The sequence below is a fragment of the Chironomus tepperi genome, unplaced genomic scaffold (genome assembly GCF_022539635.2).
Source record: "Chironomus tepperi strain 1889 unplaced genomic scaffold, CSIRO-AGI_Ctep_v1 contig_286, whole genome shotgun sequence".
Lineage (NCBI taxonomy): Eukaryota > Metazoa > Arthropoda > Insecta > Diptera > Chironomidae > Chironomus > Chironomus tepperi.
In genome coordinates, this window is record NW_027226408.1 from 147727 (window position 1) to 163211 (window position 15485).

Below are 15485 nucleotides of genomic sequence, written 5' to 3' on the forward strand. Positions count from 1 at the left end.
AACAGCCCTGCCTGATGGATGGTAGTCTGACAATCAAAATAGCAATGACAACTTACCATCTTCGGACCAAATATGTGTAAAGAAACAACAGAATGCAAACAATATGAGTGTTTAAATCGCAAATAAGTCAATGAAATTCATGCAACCTCAAAGAAAACTTCCAGCTCTGCATCTTCACAATCCATTTCAGTCATACAATAAAAAAAATCATCAAAATTTCATTCTCGCCCCTGCAAATGCGCCAAAAGGTTTCCCATTCCCAAAATTCTCCTTTCATACCATTCATAAAAACCTCTTCCTTCTTCCCATAATTCAATAGCTTCTCATAATAAAGGAAATAACGTATTTCATTATTACACACACAGTAAATAACAAAAAAAATTTTAATTAATTATCAATATTTCATGAGATTTCATTTCTCCTGCAGTCATAAGAACCCATTCCATTCCATTTCATACACGAACTCGTTCTGCCGTTAAATAACAAAAAAAAAAGAACTGAAATTAAATAAAATTATGTACACATGTACGAACCACTTTCAATTGCTGATTCACCAGCACCGATAGTATATAGTCATGAATCATTAAAAAAAATATCTCAGAGGGGGATGAAGAACTTACAACCATACTTAATTGCCACATACAGCAAAAAAATGCTCGAATCAGGCTCAGAATGTGACGAAACTAATTTATCAATTTTAATTGCGACAACGATGAACGATAATGATGATTACTTTTATGGGTCATACATCTGACTTGGATATATAATTTAAATACTTACAATTTCCACAGAAATATTATATTTTTCTTTAAAAAAAATCTTGTGATCCGCCCTGAGACTCATAAAACATGTCACACCGACTGAACCCGAAAAATAAAAAAATTTCGAATATTTCATATATTACACATGAAAATAGACGAGAGAAGCAGAACTCAAAACTGAAATTATGACTGCGACAACTTTTTAATTAAATGAAGCATAATTTCCGTGACATAACCAAAATGTAAGAAGAAGGAAGAAGAAAAAGAATTCTTTTTTGTAGTTTTTGCGCGATATTAAATTTCAGGAATTGCTGTACATTTGGTGCTGTTATTTTGGAGGCTATGGGAATGTTTTGGCGTCATTTTGGACTACTGTTACTTATTTACTTCGCTTGGCATACACATCAACTGACGTCACTTTTAGTTGACGTCTGAAGCTGGAACTACGCTGGATGTCCATTCTCAATCCATTATACCTTTGAACTTATTATTTATTTCAGTACATGACCTAAAAAAATCAGTCAAGATTTCATTCTTACTCCTGCAAATGCGCCTGTTTCCCATTCCCAAAATTCTCCTTTCATACCATTCATAAAAACCTCTTCCTTCTTCCCATAATTCAATAGCTTCTCATAATAAAGGAAATAACGTATTTCATTATTACACACACAGTAAATAACAAAAAAAATTTTAATTAATTATCAATATTTCATGAGATTTCATTTCTCCTGCAGTCATAAGAACCCATTTTCAGAGGATAGATAGTGCGAACTCGTTCTGCCGTTAAATAACAAAATTTCAAAAAAAAGAACTGAAATTAAATAAAATTATGTACACATGTACGAACCACTTTCAATTGCTGATTTACCAGCACCGATAGTATATAGTCATGAATCATTAAAAAAAATATCTCAGAGGGGGATGAAGAACTTACAACCATACTTAACCGTAATCAAGCTGTATATAAAACTAATTTATCAATTTTAATTGCGACAACGATGAACGATAATGATGATTACTTTTATGGGTCATACATCTGACTTGGATATATAATTTAAATACTTACAATTTCCACAGAAATATTATATTTTTCTTTAAAAAAAATCTTGTGATCCGCCCTGAGACTCATAAAACATGTCACACCGACTGAACCCGAAAAATAAAAAAATTTCGAATATTTCATATATTACACATGAAAATAGACGAGAGAAGCAGAACTGAAGAGAACTGAAATTATGACTGCGACAACTTTTTAATTAAATGAAGCATAATTTCCGTGACATAACGATGTGAAACAGAAATGTAAGAAGAAGGAAGAAGAAAAAGAATTCTTTTTTGTAGTTTTTGCGCGATATTAAATTTCAGGAATTGCTGTACATTTGGTGCTGTTATTTTGGAGGCTATGGGAATGTTTTTGGCACTTTGTGACTTTCTTACTTACTTATTGCATTTTAGGCATATACGTCAAATGCTCAAACAGTTGACGTCCAAAGCTGGATCCGTCGCTTTTTAATAAAAGTCCAAAACAGCTAAAAATGCGCCATTACATCACCTTTTACAAAAGTCATCGTCAACTCATTATTAATTTGCCATAACATTAAAAGGAAGTTTAAAGGAAAGAAAATAAAAAAAAAAACTTACGGTCCCTTTTCCTGTGTTGTGCACATTTACAGAATAAATAAGAAACATATAAAAAAATGAGAAGCAATTTATTAAAAAATATAAAAAAATTCACACGCAAATGACATGTTTTACTTGAGAGCAAATAAATTACACATTTCATTCAATTTACACTTTCTTTTGAAGACGGGAAAGAAATCACTCAGCTTCACATCTACCTACAGCAGTCGCGGTTGAAAAATAAAATAAAATTTTTTTTATTTAACGCTTGATGAGAAAAATGCGGGCAATGAATGTGAATTTTTGAGTAATTCATTCTCGCCCTCATCGATGTGAATTTATTTGTTCTAAATATTTCAGTAAATTCATCAACAACAACATCATGGCATTAATATGGGAATGATGAAAAGAACACGACAAAGTTTTTAGATGGTTTTTTACAATTAGAACACCTTAACAGGCATATATCATGATTTTGAGAGGTTATTCAACTTAAATTTACTAGATGACCATTCTCGTGAGTCTGGTCTCAGCTTCCTATTACTTACTCACTCACTGGCCTGTCCATATGACTCTGTTGCTGGCTCTGTCAGATAGTTTGTACAATTCTCCTGTCAACACGTTGAGCTGACATTAATTCTGTCCATCACTGTTCTGTGCTAAGTAGCTTTTGGAACTCTAGAGCCGCCATTTTCCTTGCGGATTCCAACCAAGGGCGGTGTAACGAAAGCTTGGTTGCTCTGCCCTTGAGAGCACGCTTCTTTGTCGGCTAGGTATAGTAATTAGGAATGAAGAATATGTTAAAGAGGTTATAAGTAATGAGTATATTAGTAAAGTTGAAAAGATTAGATTCAAATCCAGAAATGTCAACTTGTATGCGTAAAAACTGTTAGAAGAAGTGTTGGAATTGAATTTCAATAATGGCTTCCAACAGTAAATAATTGAAAGTGCAGTAGGAAGAGAATTACAAAAATTGTGTAATTTATAAATGACAATTTGCCATACAGTCGATCAACCTCCGAAGCTTGTAAAAATTGCAAACGTGAGTTAGAAACAAGTCGACTACAAGAGAATTTTAGTGACTATTCTAGTTGAATAGGAATCGAACCTTTGTTTAGTGATAAAATTTGTCTGAGCCATGATAAATTATTTATTAATCCACTTGGGCATGTCTTAGTGTCTAGATGTCTTAGAGTCTTGGTGTTTTGGTGTCATTGTGTCAACGTGACTCAAGCGGTAGTTAGCGAAAGAGCCAGCTTCAAGGCAGTTTTGACTAAGGAAGGCCATAGGATCACACTTTATACTGTACGGCCAAAAGAAGAAGAAGAGTTAGGCACCTATCCTCGGGATCCGTTAAAAATCATACTTTATGTGAAGCCCTTAATCCATAATAAGCTACTTCAATTCCTTTCCTATGAACTCAATATTTTAACAGACATTCCATCTTAAATACCTATCCCCATAAATACCCAATTTGTTCCACTAAAAATATAAAAAAAAATTCCAGAAATAAGTGACAAAAGACACTTTAAAACTGATATTGTACATCTGGCTAGTTAGCTGTGTCATTCAATCTAGATTAAATATTTAATTACTCTCAAAACTTTTTTTTTTATATTTTTTCTTCACCCTTCACCAACTCCTCGTTACAGCATTGTAACACGAAAAAAAAAATCTATTTTATTCATTCGAAGCGTGAAGAAAACAAGAGCACAAAAAGGCAACAAACATGCACACATGAGCTGAGGAAATTTACATAAATAAATCATGATTTATACATTTTCATACCCATATGATTTATTTCCATATTTTATTTTTTATTTTTCATCTTTTTTAGCATTCTCTCATGTACTCGTATATGAATATGTTTAATATATAACATGATTTCTTCTTTAACATTATAAATATTAATTCAATTATGATGAAGAATATTGAAAGAACTATTTTACAATTGTTGTGACTGCATTGAAACAGTCAGAGGTGGAATGGGAGATGTGAAAGGTAGGATGAGGTTCTGAGGTGTACTTATAGGATGCATTAGAGAAATTGGTTACTGGTGCAAACTTTAGGGAATCTACTAAGATCATGAATCTTTAGATAAAGATTGCCTTGAGTGACATTACCTGGACTAGACAAAATGATTCAGTTTGATCTCCAACAAGGTATGATTTTTGTGTTTTGATGTCAATTTGGATCATGGTGTCATTGTGTCATGGTTCTATGGTGTCTTGGTACTTAGGTGTCTAGATGTCTTGGTATCTTAGGTTTTGGTGTCTTGGTGTCTATGGTGTCATGGTGTCATAGGTTCTTGGTGTCTTGGTATCTTAGATGTCTAAATGTCTTGGTGTCTTGGTGCCTTGGTGTATTGGTGTCTTGGTGTCTTTGTGTATTAAGTGTCTTGGTGTCTTAGGCATCTTAGGTGTCTTGGTGTCTTGGTGTCTTGCTATCTTAGGTGACTGTCTAAGTGTTTGGTGTCTTAGGTGGCTTGGTGTCTTGTCTTAAGTATCTTAGGTGTCTTTGTGTCTTGGTGTCTCTTGGTATCTTGGTGTCTTAATGTCTTGTGTCTAGTATCTTAGATGTCTAGATATCTTGTTGTCTTGGTGACTAGTAGTTTTGGTGTCTTGGTATCATAGTTATCTTGGTGTCTAGGTATCTAGGAGTCTTTTGAGTCTAGATGTTTTTATCAAGAGTGTCTAATGGTGTCTAGATGTTTGTGTGTCTAGATGTCTTGTTATCTTAGGTGTCTGGGTATCTGAATATCTAGGTATTTGGTTATCTGGGCATCTCGATATCTGGGTATCTAAGTATCTGGATATCTGTGCATCTAGTCATCGAGATGCATAAATGCATCAGAACCAATCAAAATCATCAATAACAACACTGAAGATAGTTCATCGTTAACAACAAAAAAGTATAGACTCTAGACATTATTGCCTCGTGTATTGTATTATGTTTGTCAGTACATTCAATACATCGCATTGGGTGCGGATATTTGATTTATAATCGCTTCAAATTGGATCAATTCAATTGCTTCATAAGCTCGTAAAAAATGTAATGACATTGATGTTTTATTAAATATTATAAAAATCAGAATAAATAGGAAATTTTTCATCAAAGATATAATTCAATATACAGTATAAAGCAATAATGATTTTTAATTTTTATTCTCGAATTGTTAAAGGAAGGGTAGAACATTAAATTGTGTCATAAATGAGCCGTAGAGGGTCGTCAGTGAGGGACATGATTGCAGCCATCAAATGACGTTATGCTTCCGAAATTTTTTTTTTTACAGTAGATTGAGAATCATAGATTATTATAATGAGTTTTTTATCCTTCGTCATCTAGTCGAGGAGTCAGTCGAGTGTGAAAACTGAAAAATATTGTTTTAATGACTTTTTTTCAGGACTTAATGGTCGATGAATGCATGCATCTGTGGTGGATGGTAAGTGAAAATAATGAATTTTTGGACTAGTGTCTTGCAATTCTGAAGTTGGCAAGCTTCAGGCGTAAACTGAGGAAGGCCATCGATCTCACTTGATCTGTACAATGTCTCGATTTCTTTGTGGCTTAATGTCTTAGAGTCTTAGAGTCTTAGTGTCTAGTGTCTTAAAGTCTATGGTGTCATGGTGTCACCGTGTCACATGCGGTAGCCAGCGATAGATCCAGCTTTAGGTACCAACTGAGGAATGTCCATTGATCTTACATTTGATGTCAAGGTGTCTTGGTGTCATGGTATCATAGTGTCATGGTTTCATGTTGTCATGGTGTCATGGTCTCACCATGTCACAAGCAGTAGCTTGCAATTGAGCCAGCTTCAAGCGCCAACTGAGGAAGGCCATGGATCATACTTGATCTGAACGGTGTCTTGTTGTCTTGTTGTCTTAGTGTCATGGTGTCATAGAGTCATGGTGTCATGGTGTCATAGAGTCATGGTGTCATGGTGTCATAGAGTCATGGTGTCATGGTATCATGGTGTCATGGCATCACCGTGTCACAAGCGGTAGCCAGCGATATATCCAGTTTTAGATGCCAACTGGGGGATGTCATGAATCACACTTGAGCTGTTCAGCCAGCGAAGTAAGTAAGTAGTCCTGAAATTTCATTATTTTCTTGCAACTGCAACATCATCAGACATTAAACTTACCCAAAACTTGTTCAATCCACAATATTTTCCCAGAAAAAATATCAATCCCCATCCCAAGAACATTGCAACTGCTCACAAAAAAATCACACCTTGAATATCCATTATATTCTCAACCCACTTATCAACCTTTCTCAATCTCACAGATTAAAGTTACAATCCAGTTCTTTAAATTGAAATAAAAATCAGAATCCCAAGGACAATGTGCACAACTGATTCGGTTTCCTTAAAGCAAAACAGCTGCAATAAAGAAAAACAGCATTAAAGTAATTGAAAAGCATACAATGCACAAATAAAATAATTTATGCACATTCACAATTGTGTGCCGTGCTGTTCTATGAAGCACACAAAAACGAGCCGAGATATAAAGTAAGAGGAATGAACAGAAATAAAAAAGAGGGCAGGGGAAAGGGAGATTTTTTTTTTTGAAATAAATCCTTTAAGTTAGGAATGAATTATGAATGAAGATAAGAGGATCGAGAAAAATATTTTATTATGCTCGAAGGTTCCGTTCGCTTCTACTCTGTGTGTAATTGAGTTTCATGGTGATTAATAAGTAACTAGTAAAGCAGCTCGTTAGGTTTGGTTGGGAATGTTAATTTGAGGCTTGTTTTAGCTTCTACGAGGATGCCTTCCTGTCTGTTTGACTGTCTGTCATACTGCCTGTCTTACAACCTGCCTTACTGTCTGTCTTATTGCTCAGTAGCCTTACTGCTTGCCTTAGTGGCTGTCTTACTGCCTTCCTTAGTGTCTGTCTTACTGCCTGACTTAGTAGCTGTCATACAACCTGCCTTACTGTATGTTTGACTGCTTGTCATTCTGTTTGCCTTACAATCTGCCTTACTGCTTCCCTAAATTGCTGTCTTAGTGTCTGCTTTAGTGGCTGTCTTAACTTGCCTTATTTGGGCTGTATTACTGCCTGTCTTATAGTTTATCTTAGGAGCTTGTCTTACTGTCTGTCATTAACTGCTTGTTGTTACTGCCTGCCTTAGTGGCTGTCTTACTGCTGTCTGCTGCTTATCTTATCTGTAATACTGCTTGCCTGTATGCCTGCCTTCATACTTCTACTGTTACCTTACTGCTTGTCCTAACTGCTTAACTTACTGCATCTTAACTGCATTTTAGCCTACTTTGCTTGCTAATTGCCTGTCTTACTACTTCTGTCCTTACTATTGTCATATTAACTACTTTATTCCATGCCTTATTGCCTGTCCTATTTCCTGCTTATTTACTGCCTTCTTCCCTGAGGGAATAACCTTACTGTCTGTTAACTGTCTACCTTACAACTTGACTTACTGCTTGCCTTAATGTCTGCCTACCTGTCTTGATCCCATACTCCTTGCCTTACTATCTGCCTGCCTTACTACCGGACTTACTGCTTGCTTTAATGCAAGCTTCCATGTCATGATCCCAAACTCTTTGCCTTAATGTCTCCCTAAAAGGCAAGGAAACAGGGAGACTTTCCATGCCTACCTTCCTTCCCAACTATCAAATACCCAAACAAACAGATCAATAACGTCGATTATATAACAAATAAATTGAAATTCCTAATTCATGAGTGAACTTTTGACGGGTTTTCTGGAACAACTGTTTAGAAGATTTATGCCCTAAATTGAGCACAACTCAATGTATGTCAATTTTGCTATCACATAAATTTTGACGTACATCCACCCCCACTTTTCGATTCCAAAAATAAAATACTGTCTTAGTCTTAATTCGTTCATACATCTTCAGATAGCTAAATTTATATACACACATATTGTATATTTGCTTCCATAAAAAGCGAATGAGCGATTTATGAAAGTTTATTCTGAAAATAGAAATCGCATTTGAATGCTACGGGAAAAAAGAGAATATTGTAATTCGTATGGCGTAAAGACTTAGGTTGAAAATGAATTCCTTAAAGTATGAGGAAGTTTTGTCCTTGTGGTTAAATTTTGTGGAATATGTCATATCCAGGGATTGTTATTGTGGCTGCTTAAGTGACAAGACATTCCATCATGCTAGACATTTCGTAACATGACATGTCTAGATAGACACAGGCTAGACATTGCCAAGAGTCTGAAATAGCCTTAGTTCTATGTAAGATTTAGGTCTGAAATTGACAATTTTTTGGGAAGTGTGCATCTGAGTGCAAAAATTGTCTCATTGATGAAATCAGCGGATATCAGCCAATAGGGCACTCCCATGTATTGCCGTTAAAGTGTTGATGTATGAAGGTTGCGCCTTAGTGACTGCATTGAACTGTTAAAGGTTTTATCAGGCAAAATAGACAACTGTGTGACTTAAATGCTGCATTTGACTACATAGTCGAGTATTCCTCGATAGCTTAGGACTAGGGACATTCAATCGGAATTGCTAGATGTGGGTTCGAGTCCTACTCGATTAAATAACTTTTAACTATTCAGATCCCTACAATTTTACCATCTGACTATGGTCGGCTCTGGCTGAGATGATCATATCTTCAAATATCTTCGAATTTGGATTGACCAAAGCACCCCAAAAAGCGCAGGTCGGGTTGATTGCAGAGTTGCAAAACAGACACCTGTGACAGGCAAAAACCGTACAAATTCTTGATAATTTGTAAGGTTTTTCTTACAAAACCATATAAATTACCAAGAATTTGTACGGTTTTTGCCAGTCACAGGTGCCTGTTTTGCAACTCTGGTTGATTGATCTGAATTCCGGTCTCAGACTGGCGTGACTCTGGCATCATCCTAGATGGTTTGTTTGAGTTCGGTATCAAATCAGAGTCACGCCGGTCTAGTTGCCTGTTTGGTGGTCTAACTGCCTATTCTACTCGGAACAGTTTCGAGTAGGTTCAAATCCCATCAAAACAGCAAAATGTGAATTTTCCCAAATTCCACACAAAATGCCTCAAAGGGATACATCCAAAACCAATTCACATACATCCTTCCTATGATATATCCTTCATTTCATTGAAACATGTCGCATGAGAAATAAATAATGTAGAATGTAAAGTAAAAATGTTGACGGCAGTTGAAATAAAAATATAAAAAAAGTAACATAACCCCAACGGAATAATATACAATGTACGTACGTATATACATTCGATATTGAACTGGCTCAAGTATCTTTCGTGACAAATGCTTAAACATATTGAATTATTATTGGAAGGAAACAGAGAAAAAATTTCATTTTTGTGCTGTTGTTAGCCGTTCCTCGTAAAAATGAAATATATGAAAATACGCAAGAATAGACAAATATTCGATATTCTTATGTACACTTAAGTGGTTGGTAGGGAAGTTAATGGGTTGAGATGGGAATATAGCGTATTTTTTGGGGGGTCGGCCAAGAGTCAAAAGCCTGCTTTTTCTGCATTTTGGATGGGTAGGACTGCAGTTTTTGACTGTAGAATCACTCGTGACTGGAGGTCGCGGATCACAATTGATCTTTATGGGCAGCGAAGTAAGGAAGCATGCAGAGTCAAAAATTAGCCGCTAGCACGCTGCTAAGTCACCGTGTTGACGGAAAAACACGAACCTGTCTTAACAGCAACTTGGCTGAATTGGAAAATTATCTGCATTGTGTCATTCTAGTCACTTACTTACTTTGTCTGTCATACATATCAATTATGGTCTATAGCCTCCCATAGTTGGGGCCTGAAGCTTGTGTTTTGGTTGCTTACTGCTTGAAAATGCTAATACGAAGTGCAAATCTTCCCAAAAAGCATACGACGTAAGAAATGGCTGAATTTCTGGCTCCAGGATAGGTTGACTCTGGTTTCAAGCCATATTCGATGAAATCCAGTCTAAGGCCAGAGTCAAGTCGGTCTGATGACAGAGTTAGGTCAGTTTCAGACCAAAAATTCGATCATTTCTATGCAATGTGCTTCCCTTCACAAACTTTGTGATAAGGCCAGCAACAGAGTCAGGTGGAAGGCCATTTGTAGATACCTAGGCTCCACATCGGAGCAGCATGGTTCCAGTAAGTAAATAAGTGCTTCCCAGTCTATTTCAATCAACATCATTCTTCAAATTTCCTCAATTTAACTCTCAACCCCAATAAAGTCAGTCACCAAACTGTCTGTCAAATGCTTTATGTCACTCAACCGCAAAACAGAACAGAAAAAAAAAAATATTAAAAATTCTAAAGCAAACAAGCGAATAACATCGTAACTGATGCGAAAAGCAAATAACAATTCAATAATAAAATTAGAATAAATATTATTTTTAGAAAATTGTAATTCTCCGTACTGCATCATTATTATACTTTTATGTGCCTATGGCCGTTGAACAAAAAAATTTCATTATTTTTTTTTGAAGGGTGTACAAGAAGGAATTTTATTATTATGGATAATTGAGTGCACAAGTCGGTTGAATGGAAATAAAAGTCTTCATTCAGAAAAATATGAAAAAAAAGTCAATTAACGACTTATTTGAAGAAATTTTTAAGCTCTCGAGTGGTCCTCAAGAGACTTTTGTTCGAGTAGTTGCAGCGTTCTTGTGAAATTAAATGAGAAAAAAGTAGTTGAATGAATAAATTCAAACAGAAAGTAAGTAACTCATTATAATGTCCTTAAATATTGGAATTGAAAATTTTTTGTTAAATGAAGGACTAACTAAGATTATGGAGATCCAGAGCTGCACTAGTGCATTCTGCACAATTGTGTAAATATGGCTGGATAGGTCACACACTTCGAAAACGGAATAGTGTTGTAGCTGGGGGTGAGACATAAGTTTGCTATACTGCCCTTGCTTGGAATCCACAAAGTAAAAGGCGTCCAGGTGCTCCAAGTACAATATGGCGTAGGACAGTAATGAAGGAATGCCAGTTTAATGTCAAAACTGAGAATTTGTACAAGCTTTGTGATATAGCCAGCAACAGAGTCAGATGGAAGGCTTTTTGTACCAACCTAGGCTCCAAGTCGGAGGACTTGGGCATTCAGCGGGTAATGACTCTTTAATGAGTGACAATTTACCAGACCACTTCACTCATTAGACCTACAGCATATAGTTGGATCAGAACCACTTCTGTGGTGACGCTTTTGTCAGCTTATTGACTTAAATGATCTGCAAGGCAGGCAATGACTGCTTGGTCCACCATATGGCCACTTTGACTTACAAATGGCTTTGAAATGACCAACATGAGTCTTGTCTAAAGGCAAATTTCATGTGCACGTGTATTTAATGGAGGAACGCATCATGGGATGTAGCATTGTAGCTTGGAACCATCGACTTCAGTCCATATGATATAGATACACCAACATTTGGTCATTGTTCATTTTTGGCAAGTGATCGGCAACCTGTGTGCCACTATAAACTGTATTCCATATGTGGGTTCGGTCAAGGCTTACCACCATGGTTAACCATTTACAACTCTGGGTTATAATGTCAACAAAAAAAGACTTTAACGATCCATTATCAATTCCAAGATAATAACATCGATTTGAATGCTTTTCCACTGTTCTTGTCACGTCAAATCAGTTTGTGTGATTCGCAATGCCTTCGCATTAATTTTACTCCTTTATCTAATTCGTAAATTACTTTAAATACCTAAACTTAACAAGAAAAGCAATTTAGGTGTTTAAACATTCTAATCCTACTAATATAATAATAATAGAATTAACGCCAATAAAATTCTAATAATTATTAGAATTAATTAATTGTTTAAATAAAAAAGTATCTTAATTGCTCGAATTTAGAGAATAAACTAAACAAAACTAAAGAATACGCATGTACACAAGATGTGAGGGTGAAATACGACAGCATGCTGTTTTCAAGGTCGTTCGAAAAATAATTCAGTATTTGATGAACTCTATGTATTCTATTTTGGTCACTCATAGTCTATTAGCTATTAACTTCAAAACAAAGCGAAGAATCAAACATTCTTACAAAAGTAAATTTTTCATGTTTTTTTCCTTGAAATTTTTGAGAAAATTACCTACCTCAACAATTTTTATTATATATCTGTTGCTCTAATTGATGATCGAGTATATGCTAAGTTGTTTTTCTTCAGTTCCTCTGTGGCAATGAGCGTGAATTTAGATATTTAACTTCATTCTCTTGTTTTGGTCAGTTTTGTGAGAAATCATAAACAAAAACTGAACGTATCCTTTGTAAATCATCTTAGAAATTCACCACACTCAATTTTTAAATTTGATTAATCCGTTAAAAATTAAATTGTGAACAAATGTAGAATTTTAAATGTTTTTTGAATGATGAATCTCATTGAAATTGCTAATAATATGTTTAACATGCAGGAACGACTGTTTTTTTCTCCATATGGACGTTTTGCTTTCCTTAAATCTACACGCTGCATGACCCAGGGTATATCAATACAACATACCCTAGCCACACAAATCACACAAACCGAGTTGGTGTGACTAGAACAGCGATAAAACACCCGAATCTAACTAGACTATCTCTGGAATCGAACCCGGGCTTTTGGAGTCGATTGTCCGACTTCCTAACCAGCTTGACCAATGCTGCTTCCATTAAGTAAGAGCTTCATTGACCTTTTTTATCAATTCCTCTGTAAAAAGTCGAAGTAAAACTAGACATAATTTTCTAAGCATAATACTTTATTGTTGTACTGTAAAGGAGTACCTTGCCTAATATAAAATTCAAAAAACACTGCTATAAAGGATAGTTAACATATATGTATATAAGGCTATAGAATTTAACATTATATAAAATTGCTTCAAGAGATCTCGTGGCAGACCAAAGAACTCATAGAAGGAAGCTGTCGATAGAGATAGTGTCACACTTGGAATTGGAAATTGGCAAGCGGTAGCCAGCGATAGAGCCAGCTTCAGGATCCGACTGAGGGAGGCCATGGATCACACTTGATCTGTACGGCCAGCGAAGTAAGTAAGTAAGTAAAATTGCTTCAATTGTAGCTAGTTTCTTAAAAAGCTATTAAAAGCGTTAGTAAAGTTAAGTAAAGTTGAGTAAAGTTTCAAATGGCATTCAATGATCCACATTATTGTTGACTTTTTTCAGGTACTTTTTCACTTTCATTTGTTGATTTTTCAGGAACAGCATTATTGCTTGGTGGCATCGAAAGTGGAACATATGTAAAATTAGGATTGTAAGGTTGTGGTGGATATGCATTTGGCATGGCTGGATTTGAAATTGGTTGATTTGTAGCATCTACTGGAACAGGGTAGTATACATATTGAGGCTGAAAATTTGGAGGCATCTGATAGTTTGGAGGCATCTGATAATTTACAGGCATCTGCTGTTGTACAATTACTTGTGAAGGATAAACATGTCCAGAAGATTCATTTTTCATCAAAAGATAATAGGAATAAACGTCATATGTTAAGGAACAGAATATACAAAATACTACAAGTAAAAAGAGAAACCCTGCCAAATTTGTAAAAAGCAAGACTAAAAGCAATAATCCTGCCAAGGATAACTCAATCACTTGTAATATGATGAATGGAAGCAAATAGTTCGGCTTTTTCTAAAAAATAATAAAAGAATTTAAGAATTATAATCCAGTAGTAAATTATGCTTTCTCGATGCCGGTACCGGAACTGAGACTGTTAAATCTTGGTTAAGTCCCGTCCCGGTTCCGGCCCCGGTAGATTTTCGCGATCCAGAAACCGGGATGGAACCGAGACGGAACCGTGACGGAACCGTGACGGAACCAAGACGGAACCGAGACGGAACCGTGACGGAACCAAGACGGAACCAAGACGGAACCGAGACGGAACCGAGATGGAACCGAGACGGAACCGAGACGGAACCGAGATGGAACCGAGACGGAACCTAGACGGAACCGTGACGGAACCAAGACGGAACCGAGACGGAACCAAGACGGAACCGAGACGGAACCAAAACGGAACCGAGACGTAACCGTGACGAAACCAGATGGGAAAGCATAGTAGTAATCTATTATTAATATTGGACTATGATGATACTGATTAAAGTACTTACATTTGACACGCCATTGAAAAATAAACAGCATATGATGATAGTTGCGATAGAGTGTAAAAAGGTGAAAAAAACCTGCTCACCTATAGAAAAAGTTAATAATTTAAAATTGACTGTAAATCAGCTGTGCTTAGTAACAGGGAAAAGTAGTCGGATTTAAATACTTTTCCGCTGTTCTAGCCACATCAATTCGGTTACTATGATCCGCGATAATTACCGCGAATTTCCCGTTCCGTGAACAAAAAAAATGATCCAAGTAAGCCCAAAACTGTCAAAACCAAATTAACACCGACGTATGCGCAGCTACCACTTTTTAAATCACAACAACGACAAAAATGTGTAGAAACCATTTTAAGGAATTTTAAGATTATTTAAAAAAAAGTATCTAAACTGGTCGAATTTACGCAATAAACTAAACAAAACTAAGAAAAAAGTATGAGCACGAGAAGTGATGGTGAAATTCAGAACACATTATTTTTCGTTTTTTTTTTTCAAGGCCGTCCGAAAATATTCAATCTTCGAAATCTATTTTTGCGAACAATATTTGATATCAACTTCCACACAAAGCGAGGAACCAAACATTTTCTCAAAAGAGAGAATTACTGAGAAAGTTCCCCCAAAATCCTAATTTTTGGAGCGATTTATCCTCTCTTATTGATGTTTAGCTAGATGCAAAGTTGTTTCTCTTGAGTTCCTTTGTGTCAGATGAGTTAAATTAAATATTTAGCTTCATTCTCTTGTTTTGATCAGTTTTGATGGAAATTATAAACAAAAACTGAACGTGTCCTTTGTTTTTTACCTAAAAAATTCACTACACTCAATTTTTGAATCTGAATAATCCGTTAAATTATAAATTGTGAAATAATAGAAGAGCAAATGCATAATTTTGAACATATTACTTTATTGATGTACTGTAAAAGTGTAGTTAACATATAGCTTCAATTTTGACTAGTTTTTTAGGAACTGTGCCAATAATGCACATTATTCTTTGTTTTGTTCAGGTACTTTTTCAATATTATTTGTTGAATTATCAGCAACAGCATTGTTGCTTGATGGCAT

General features: G+C 35.6%; 1 long non-coding RNA gene across 1 annotated transcript; it reads right to left on the bottom strand.

Annotated features, from left to right (window-relative positions):
- Window positions 1-13048: 13048 nt before the first annotated feature.
- LOC139092041 (uncharacterized) lies at window positions 13049-15059 on the bottom strand. Its single transcript, XR_011544563.1, has 3 exons — window positions 14644-15059; window positions 14430-14509; window positions 13049-13953 (listed from the first exon to the last, which is right to left on the bottom strand). It is a non-coding gene; the product is annotated as an uncharacterized lncRNA (long non-coding RNA).
- Between the last annotated feature and the right edge of the window lie 426 nt (window positions 15060-15485).